Source organism: Erythrolamprus reginae, chromosome 2, assembly GCF_031021105.1.
Source record: "Erythrolamprus reginae isolate rEryReg1 chromosome 2, rEryReg1.hap1, whole genome shotgun sequence".
NCBI lineage: Eukaryota > Metazoa > Chordata > Lepidosauria > Squamata > Dipsadidae > Erythrolamprus > Erythrolamprus reginae.
Genome location: NC_091951.1, coordinates 117,771,640 through 117,782,604, shown reverse-complemented (window position 1 = coordinate 117,782,604; position 10,965 = coordinate 117,771,640). Strand labels below are relative to the sequence as shown.

The 10,965-nt window shown below is 38.9% G+C and overlaps 1 protein-coding gene across 8 annotated transcripts in view; it reads left to right on the top strand.

The window, feature by feature from the left end:
• Nucleotides 1-1,204: 1,204 nt before the first annotated feature.
• P4HA2 (prolyl 4-hydroxylase subunit alpha 2) overlaps nt 1,205-10,965 on the top strand; it is a 75,024-nt gene continuing 65,263 nt past the window's right edge. For 2 of the 8 annotated variants that reach the window (XM_070739289.1, XM_070739293.1), the window contains exons 1-2: nt 1,205-1,347; nt 1,965-2,004. The gene's annotated coding sequence lies outside the window, so the exon portion shown is untranslated. Of the gene's footprint in view, nt 1,348-1,964; nt 2,005-2,027; nt 2,332-2,462; nt 2,537-10,965 lie in introns of those variants that run through there. The other 6 variants (XR_011558029.1, XM_070739294.1, XM_070739296.1 and 3 more) reach the window with 6 other exon arrangements.

The following is a 10,965-nucleotide window of genomic DNA, read 5'->3' as shown; positions in this document are numbered from 1 at the left end:
GTGGGAGGAAATGGGTGATAGGAACAATAAGAAGAGTAATAGTAATGCAGCCTTAGTGAAGTGTTTGACAGAGTTGAGGGAATTATTTGCTTAGCAGAATGATGGCATTCAGGGAAAAAATGTTCTTGTATCTACTTGTCTTGGTGTGCAGTGTTCTTAGCCTCGTTTTGAGGGTAGGAGTTGAAACAATTTATGTCCAGGATGCGAGGGGTTGGTAAATATTTTCACAGCATACAGGTCCTCAATTGCAGTATAAAGGTCCTCAATGGAAGGCAGGTTGGCAGCAATTGTTTTTTCTGCAGTTCTGATTGTCCTCTGAAGCCTGTGTCGGTCTTGTTGGGTTGTAGAACCAAACCAGACAGTTATAGAGGTGCAGATGACAGACTCAATGATTCCTCTGTAGAACTGTATCAGCAGCTCCTTGGACTGTTTGAGCTTCCTGAGTTGGCGCAGAAAGAACATTCTTTGTTGTGCTTTTTTTGATGATGGTTCTGATGTTAGGTGACCATTTTAGGCCTTTAGATATGATAGACCCTAGAAATGGGAATACTTCTTCTGTTGATGCTGTATTGTCTGGTATTGTAAGAGGTGGTAGGATGGGAGGGATTCTCCTAAAGTCTACTCCTATTTCTACGTTTTTGAGTGTGTTCAGTTCTAGATTGTTCCAGTCGCACCACAAGGCTAGTTGTCCAACCTCCCGCCTGTATGCAGATTCATCATTGTCCCAAATGAGACCGATCACTGTTGTATCATCTGCAAACTTCAGTAGTTTAATAGATGGATCGTTTGAGATGCAGTCATTGGGATTATCCTTGGGGAACACCATCATGTTGTAAAGCAAAGGTCCTTTAGATCAGTGTTTCCCAACCTTGGCAACTTGAAGATATCTGGACTTCAACTCCCAGAATGCCCCAGCCAGCATTCGCTGGCTGGGGCATTCTGGGAGTTGAAGTCCAAATATCTTCAAATTGCCAAGGTTGGGATACACTGCTTTAGATCAACAGCAAGACCCAGGCGAGATGGTGGGACCATGTTCCCAGCCGACTCAGCTGTTTGGAAAGTTAACGGTGCAGCTCTTGGAAGCATTACGGTATCGCCTGAGCCTTTTCCTAGGTTTCGTGCCAGGAGCGCGGGTGGGCGGGAGAGAAGGCGGGGTTTCCGACGTGGCAACCGCTCAATCGGAGCGCCGAACGCCAAGCGCATCAGCAAAGGGAGGGCGGGACCAGAAGTGCCAGGGTTGTTCTAGAAAGCGCGGAGTCGCGTTTCTTGTTCTTAGGCGCGGACGCCGCTTCTTCCCCCGGGCGCGAGAGACAGGCAGGCTCAAGAGTTCAACCTGTGGGATTCCTTGTACGTTGCGACCGTTGTATCTCCAGGCTCAGCGCCTTAACCCTCCGCCATCCCCCGGAGCTGTTGCTGCTCCCACGCTCCCCCTGCTTTTGCTGCTTTGCCCGCAAGGATCTCCCGGCTCCTAAGTCACCCGTCTCCCGGCGAAACATGACAGGCGCCCCCTTCCTCACCACCCCCTCCCTTGCCCTTGCGCGTGGAGAGCGCCTTGCCGCGCGATCCTGTACGTGCCCGTAAAACGATAAGACACCCTCCACCCTCTCTTCTCCACCCACCCTCCCCGAGCGAAGCGCCGGCACTTGCGCCCGGGCGAGTGTGTTGAGAGGATCGCCTCCACGGCCATCACCCCCTGCATGGCTATAGGAGCTGCTGCATGGCTATAGAAACCCCTGCATGGCTGTACGTGCCGGCTAAACATCCCCGAGCTGCCGGCGACGGTTTTAATGTAGCTTGGTTAGGCGCAGCGGAGAAACGGGTTGAGGGAATGATTTTATTCTATTCGCCGAGCAGGCGGCAGCCTTTCAATGTTTTCCGCGCCATTAATAATAATAATAGTAATAGTAATAATAATAGTAATATAAAAAAAATAATGCAACTCCTGCTTAACTTAATTTTTTCAGGTAAAGGTCGGAGAGCGGACGAGGAGAGAGCACGTAACAGGTAACGATTGGAAACGTTGCCCCGGGACGACGTCGGGGAGGGAGGAAAGAAAAGGCGTCGGCGGCAAGAAAGCTATTTCTGGGAAAGTCCCGACCGGGGAATGTTGGTGGGCGGGAGTGGGGGGCAAGCTAAGTCCTGCCGCCCTCAAGGGCCTCGGCCTAAGGGAAGGTCGTCCCTCGGCTTTCCTGAGTGGGAAAAACAACCACTCTGAGGGAATTGACAACCCGCCCATGACCCAGGTTGAGCTTCAGAAGGTTTTCTTGCCAGAGGGTAGTCGTGTGTATCAGCACGTAGGCTGAGGTTTTCGATTTGCTTACATCACAGAAGGTGATGGGGATGGGGGGGGGGGGAGGAGAGAGAACCAAGTTTCGGGAGGGCCTGGAGATTGGAGGCCAAGCACCAAATGGTAATCTAGGAAGGAGAGAGGAAAGTGGCTCCTATTTAATCTCCCAATTTGTGAAGCAACTTCCAGCAGGCAGGCAGCCAAATGGGTCTTGCCCTTGCAGCAAGCAAGTTCTAATTTAAGCAAACGGTAAAGGCACAGATTTTTTTTCAGCTGCGCCTTGGAAAAGAGAGGGGAATTCAGGGCAACGTATGTGGAGCGTCTCAGTCATACAGGTCGTGGTTGTCCCAAAGGTATTTTGTTTTCTTTTTAAAGAGGCAACTGGACTTCGCAGATGTTTCGCTTCTCATGCAAGAAGCTTCTTCAGTTCAGAGCTGAAGAAGCTCCTTGCATGAGAAGTGAAACATCTTCAAACAAAACCGGGAAATCCAGTTGTCTCTTCCAAAAAAACCCCACCCTACCTTTGGGACTTTCAGGACAATATTTTCCTGTTTAATTGTGGTTTTCTTCTGTCAGATAAAGGAGGACACTAGAGAGAAACCCTGGTGCGGTAGTTATATAAAGGTTTTTTCCTTCCATGGTTTTAATTTATTCATTATGATTAATAGGAGCAGAGGTGACGGTTATTCTAAGTATATACATTATGTCTCTGGAGTTCTTGTGGGTAATTTCAGAAGTGAAGTTAGAGAGGGAATGGAAAGCCAGAAATCCTTACAATCACAGTGAGGTGTGTGTTTTTCCGCTTTCCACTTTCTAGTTCTGAAGTGCTTCCGAGTAGGTGTCTTGTTGCATTAGGATTTCCCAAATAGGATATGATTCTGCATCCAGCTATGGTTTATTCAGTGAACCATGGATACATAACCATGGTTTAACAATTGCTCTTTGCAGCATAGTTTTGGTTTATGAACATGGAGATTTGAGGTCCTTTTTTGGACTTTATTACATTGTATAATTCCATATAAACAATTTACAAACTGGTATTGCATGTTGATATTGACACTAAGCTAAATACATTTCTAGGAATTAAATGTTGAATATGAAGATCTTTATACAAGTTAATGGCTTTAATGATATTTAGAGGAGAGACAGTTTCACTGTGCTACAAGATACCACATTCTGTATCCCTTTTATGACTTCTTTTTGAGTTCCGTGAATTAGAATATCATCCAGATGGTATATTTCACTTTCAGATTTATCTTTTGCCTTTCCTCCAGGACTTCTACATTCCAAAAGCATGTGAAGTCAGGATTAAAAATCAACAGTGTCAGCTCGAAGGCAAACCAAAATCATTTATTAAGAAAAACATTATTTGTTTATGGAACTTCCGTCAAGGGGTAGAATTCAAAGAGTCTGTGTATGCTTGCATAGGCCTGTAATTCAGTGTTAGATTCCTGGTGACTGCATGTAATAGTTACTGCAATTTTCTTGGTATAGTTTTCCAAAAATTGTTGTTGTCTCTTCCCAGGACTGGGAGAGATTGACTGGCAAAAATTACCCAGCTGGCTTTATGCCTAAGGCATGACTAGAATGTTTTTTTAAATGAAATTTGTTTAGTAAAATAAGATTTGATAGATTGACAATATTTTGTTGAAGTGTAAAGTAAGTTTACATTACAGAAAGATTTAAACTTTGACATAGAGGTTCTGCTTTAACTAAACTAGTTGGAAACTAATCAAGGAGAGAAGCACCCTAGAGTTAAGGAGAAACTTCCTAACTGAGGACAATTAATCAGTGGAACAGCTTGTATTCAGAATTTGTGGGTGCTTCTTCACTGGAGGTTTTTAAGAAGAGACTGAACAGTCACTTTTCTGAAATGGTATGGAGTTCTCTTGCTTGAGCAGGGGGCTGGACTGGAAGACATCCAAGGTCCCTTCCAGCTCTATTCTATTCTAAGATTCTAATGAGTAAGCAAATATGCAAATATCCAAAGCATATTTCTTCCTCTTTATTTTGTTTACAATTTCTGATTTCAATCTGTTTCCCTTTTATCAATTCATCAAATCTGTTACTTCTTACTGAATATAATATATGTCTACTGCAAAAATCCAACTGTAGTTTTTCATGCCATTTATTTTTCCTGTTGACCATATATTTTTGCAGTTCAGATGCAGAATGCACAATCCTGGGTTAATTGGTATTATAAACATACAGAATAAATGTTTCTACCACCTTACTGTGTTTGGTTAAAATTGGATTTAAAGTATCAGAAAGTTGTAAGAGTAGAAGCTACAGATAAATAAGACCCTTGAGGTATGCCATATTTTAGACTTCTACGGCCAGTTAAAGAACAGCTAAAGATGTTACATATTTTTAAAATGTTTTGGTACTAATGTGAGCTTAGTCACTAGGATTTGAAACCATGGTTTATGCTTAGCATAATGTTGGAAGCTGAAGCCAATTTTGATTGTTATTGTCAAGACTGTTTAATCTCCTACGTAATTATGACATTCTTCTTTGCATGACAAGAATTCCATTTTTGTATTTGATATTAATGCATAGAAATTAAAATGGAAATTATTTCTTTTTTGAGTCATTCTACCAGTCTCCTCTGTTTTAGCTTGTTTACCATTAGTAACCTAGTGGGTTTCATGTTCAGGAAAATATTCAAAGCAGACATTTCAGCTAAGACTTCTTTCCAAAGTTTTTACAGCTGGGATTTTATAGAATGATTTTCAATATGATTTACTTGAAAATCTTTCAATATTCCAAAGTTATTTATAGACATATCTGATAGAATATTGCATATTAACACTGGACTGTGACCAACAAGTGCAATTACATATCTACTTCTCCAAAATTTTGGCTAGCTCTAGATGCAGAACACGACTAACTTCCTTTTTATGCTTGCAGTTTGAATCGACCAGATCTCTTCATATATTTGCCTTGGAGTTTTTCTCTTGGGAAAGGAGAAAGAATAACCAAATTTAAAGTCATCAGAACAAAAACTTATTGCTGCTTTAAAATGTCTTTCAGAACTAATCCAGTATTAGTATTTTTAAAGCTGCAGGGCCAAGAAGTCACAAGGTTACTAACTTTATTAATATAAGCTCATAAGATTATTGGTATATGGTTCCGCAGTATTCAAAAAATTATTTGAGATACCACAGACCCTAATATTTTTATTTTAAAAACCACAAAAGGATTAAATGTTTAACATTTAGTTGTTTAATTGTTTTCAGATGTGCATTAAACTTTTGGCATGGGAGATGGTGATGCAGGCATGTGGAAGGGATGAGTGGAGTGTTTTACAGATGCAATGTTCAACTCTGGAGCAAGACGCCAGCTGGAAGACAGTTATCTTTTTTGGGAAAGAAACATTTTGTAAGGCTGTTGGGTTTAAGAGATTAGCATAGATATTTGGTTTTAGTAAGAATTGTGGGTATTCTGCTAAAGAACTTGTGAATTCTAAAGACTTTGGGAAGGGCCTGTGCTTTCTTATGATGGATGGATGAAGAGGGGGAGAAAGGAAAGGGAAGAGAAGGAAAGAAGGAAGGAAGGAGAGAAAAAAGAAAGGAAGGAAAGAACGAAAGAAAGAAAGGAAGGGAGAAAGAAAGAAAGAAAGATGAAAATATGTATGGTCTCACAATGTTAGTTGCTTTTGGTTTTTAAGCTGATTTCTTTTTTTGCTTGCCAGCTGTGCATCTAAAATTGCACCAAGAGGACCCTTTTTAACAAGCTACAGGCTCTTGCATTGTCTATTTCCTAATCCTGAGTGTTTGACTGCTGTAGCATCAAGTCAGAATGTTATTCTTTCCCTTTGAAGACTACAACAAAGGCACCCCCTCTCATAAAACCAACTTGGATTTGTTTTGTTTTTTTAGTCACCAGTTAAATATACATAACTAAGATTGTGGGTAGAGGATTAAACGTTCTTTAATGATATCTTTGATATTATTCTACTGGTCTGCTGAAGCTGTAGTAGAAATTACTGTAGGTCAGCTGTAGATTATTTTTAAAGGGATGGAAGTGGTGGTGTCAAAATGTTCTATACTCTTACGATTACATATAGTTAGCACTGGATCAATACCATTCCCCTCAATGAACAAATCTGAAAGAATGTGATATTCTGGATTTGTTTGAACATGAATTTACTATGATCCTAACTTTAAGATTGCATCTTTATTAGAAACTGTAGTTTCAGTTTTAGCAAACTTTGTTAACTTCTTTGTGCAGTTGATATAATATTCAGTGCTGAGCAATAGATTCAAATGCGGTCCTGAAGTTAGTTTAAAAAAAATGTCTTTTAGTTTGCAATTCTGTGTGTAATTTATATAGGAGTAAATTTTAACTGAATTCAGCAGAATTTCCTTCCAATCAAGATTATTTTCCACTGGAGCTACACAAACTCATAGCATCCATGTTTTTTATTTTATGGTTTGGGATTTTGTAGAAACAAAAGGTGGGTATAAATGGAAGAATAAAATAAAGAATTCTTGAACCATAGTGTAGTTTCTGAATAAAGTTGTTTCTACTTGCTGCTTCCATTTAAAAAAAACTGTGGAAGCTTAGAGCAAGGCCTCTAGACTCAATAATCTGAAATTGTTGTACGTGTAGCAAGCACTTCTTCACAGAATCAATTTTGACTATACCCCTGAAACCAGTACAGTATTATGTTCATCTGTGATTTTGGGCCTGGCATTCAATAATTTAATAGGGATTATTTTACTGGTTATGAGTAGTTGTATATTTAAGGGCAGTGGAAAACATTTTGTTTTAGATTAGATTTTAAATATCAGAATAGAAATGTCAGTTAAATAAAATAGGTTAAATCTATAGATCAACCTCAATATTTTTTCCCAGAGCTTCATTTGCTGAATGAGGAGAAAATAGTCCTCAGATTTAATGGGCTTGAGTAACTGGAAATAATTATATTGAGAACTTAAGGCGGATAGTTATAATTTAAATAATACTGATCATATATTTAGAATACCATATTTTCTGGAGTATAAGATACATCTTATGGAAATGTTGGTGCCCCATTTTTGGACAGAGGGTCAGGAACGCCTTCAGAAAGCTGGGGGACGGGGAATGGCAAAAACGGCCCCATTTGTGTGAAAAACTGGTTGTTTTTTTGCCCATTTCCTCACAAAAATGGAGGCATTTTTGCCTGTCCCCAGGAGCTCTGTGCTGACCCTTTGCCTCCCCAGGAGACCCTTTCCAGACACTTTGCCCACCCAATTTTTGTGAAAAAAGGGGTTAAAAACAGCCAATTTTTCACAAAAATTGGGCTATTTTTGCCATCCCCCAGCACCCAGGAGCTCCCTGCAGGCTTCCCAGACCCTTTGCCCACCCCATTTTTTTGCAAAAAACATGCAAAAACAGCTCATTTTTCACAAAAACAGGGCTAATTTTGCCCTCTAATTACCCCATCTAGCATGAGTGGAGGAGGAATTCTGAGAGTTGAAGTCCTCAAGTCTTAAAAATGTCAAGTTTGAAGTTTGTAAAAAGTGTACATGGTTTAAAAAGTATACATTTAAATCAGTCTTCTGTTGACCCTTAAGAAAGTCATTAGAGCAATTGCAAAATGAAGATGTGAAATTCATTAAATCATGAACAAGGTTAGAATGTGAAGAGGCAAAGAACCACAAATTAGTTTCCAGAAATCTATAAAAAGATAACAAAATTGATTTTACAAGTAGAAATGGTTGGTTTACAAGTAGTTACAGTACTTCAAATGCAAAAAAAAGTTGCTTTATTCACTTCATGTGGCCAAATATACTATATATTCCTTCACCGCTTTTGAATTAGAGCTTCCTCTTTAGACGCAAATTGAAAGTAAATACATTTCTTTGCTTTGGTACAATGGTGATGGCAATTTTTTATTGTTATCTTTTTTTTACTTGTTGCTTCTTATAAGCAGACAAAAGTAACATAATAGACACAAGAAAAAATTCTGCAGCTTGAGTTACTATTTCAAAACTATTTAAAGTAAGTTCATAACAAAGTATATCTGTCAATGATGTTATAAATTAAATACTTAAATTTTATTGTCTCTCCTCCTGCCCACTTTCTTACTTTCCTTGGAAAAAAGGAACAAGAAAATGTTTTTTCTGTTGTTCCAGAATACTTGGCAATTTTACATCTATATTCTGGGTTTTATGTAGAATTCTTACCCAGGGGTTTTTTTTCCCATTTGATGGAAAACACAAGAGAAACACATATTTTTCTGCTGCTTTCCAGCTGTGCTCCCTCTATCTGGGTCTTTTTCTTTCTCTATTGACAACACAGTAATGGCAAAAGTAAGATTTTAATCATACTGTAATTACTGTACTCAAATCTTTTCAAGGTTTGGATTGTTATTTGGACATTAATGCAATAAAATAAAATAAAGTAGCCGCCCCGAGTCTTCGGAGAGGGGCGGCATACAAATCCAAATAATAAATAAATAAATAAATAAGGAAAATATTGCTACTCTTTGTAAAGGATCTTTTTATCCAATCAATTTTTTTCTGAATCCATGTCTAAGTGAACATTGTGTGCTGTTCTTAAAATAGTAACTTTCTTCAGGCGTTATCACTGAATGGCATAGAGAATGAATGTGTCATTCTTGACTGCTAAAAACAGCATCTGAAAGTGTGGTAGTTAGATTGCACTCTTTTCTTTTAGAAGGGCAATGGATGTGGTTAGGGAAGCCTTTGAGTGTGATTTTTATTATTTCAATTTTCTTCTGTATTCCTTCCATCAACAGTAACCTGACAAAATAATTTCTCTGTATTTGTTTGACAGACAATGAAACAATTTGCCACAAATTTATTGTGAGAAAGGACAGGATGGAACATAATAACAGAGTTAGAAGGGGTCTTGGAGGTTCTTCTAGTCCAAACCCCTGCTTAGGCAGGAAACCCTGTACCAGGGGTCGGCAAAGTTGGCTTTCTATGACATGTGGACTTCAACTCCCAGAATTCCTGAGCTAGCATGATTGTTTCAGGAATTCTGGGAGTTGAAGTTCACAACTCTTACAAAAGCCAACTTTATTTATTTATTTATTTATTTATTTATTTATTAATCAGATTTGTATGCCGCCCCTCTCCGCAGACTCGGGGCGGCTCACAGCAATAATAATACAATGTAAACAAATGTAATATTTAAGTTAATTTAAAAAACCCCAATTTAGAAACCAATCATACATACTGGCATACCATGCATAAATTTTATAAGCCTAGGGGGAGGGAAAATGTCAATTCCCCCATGCCTGACGACAGAGGTGGGTTTTAAGGAGCTTACGAAAGGCTAGGAGGGTGGGGGCAACTCTGATATCTGGGGGGAGTTGGTTCCAAAGGGTCGGGGCCGCCACAGAGAAGGCTCTTCCCCTGGGTCTCTCCAAACCTTGCCTACCCCTACCCTATATAATTTCAGACAAATAGTTGTCCAATCTCTTCTTTAAAATTTCCAATGTTGGAGCATTCACAACCTCTGGAGGCAAGCTCTTCCACTGATTAATTGTTCTGTCAGGAAATGTTCTAGTTCTAAGTTGCTTCTCTCCTTGTTTCTATCCATTGCTTCTTGTTCTACCCTCAGGTGCTTTGGAGAATGGAATTGCAATGAACATTCCTTAAACACATCCTCATCCTTAATACTCAGGTGTCACCCATCATTAGAGTGGTGTGGTGTGGGTTCCTTGAATTCCCACTCCAACATGCTTTAATATCCCATAGTCAAAGTAGCTCTTAAATGTAATATATGAAGTGTTAGGCCACCATTGAACAGGATGAGTTTAACATCGTGTAATCTAGAGTGAGTTACAGAGTTCAGGTTTCAGTACTATCGCTTACCTGTTTCTTATTAGAGAATAACAAGGGCAGATCTCAGGAAGTCTATCCAGATATTATTTTAAGACTGCTTTTTATATTTTTTATAAAAGTCAAGGCTCAGGTTCTATGCCATTCACCCTGAATTTGAAATTAAACTTTTAGCAACTAATTGTAAAATCTGACTCATTTGGTTCGAATTCTGTTTATTTCTTGAAGTACTTCAATTGTGCTAGATCTATAAAATGCCATTAATAGACAAAGACTATGTTTCGTTTCTTTTTGGGAGAAGAATTGAATTGGGATACACATGTTGCAGATCAAACTTGCAAGTTGTCTCTGTAATGTGTTTGGTATGAATTCAGTGGAAAAAATGGTAATTTTTAATAAGTCAAAAAAGGGAAAGTGTTAAAAAGGATGAAGCACATTAACTGCCAGTAATTTTAATTACATTAGATCCCCCCCCCTCTCTCTCTCTCTCCCTCCCTCCCTCCCTCTCTTTCTCTCTGTGTTTTTTTGCTTTGCCTATCTCTACTTTTGGGAGTATGATCCGCAGTTAAAAATTTAAAATATAGTTTTAAAGTATTTTTATAGTATTTTCCCTCAATTTTGGAAAAGTTGTGTATTTGTGGATTAAATGTATTCGAAAGTTTCAGTGTTTTTATATGCACTTTGTCCTTGAATCTCAAGTCACAGATGAACTTGAATAAACAGAAACAACATATGGAAAGCATATGAACTTTCAGGATATTTACGTTTCCACCCCTAAGATCTGAGAAACTGTACAGCTTCTTCTTTTGAGAAACTGCCATCAAGAAATGGCATTAGTTTCTAGCTAATACCGGTAGTGTAATTATTAGTTTCTAACTA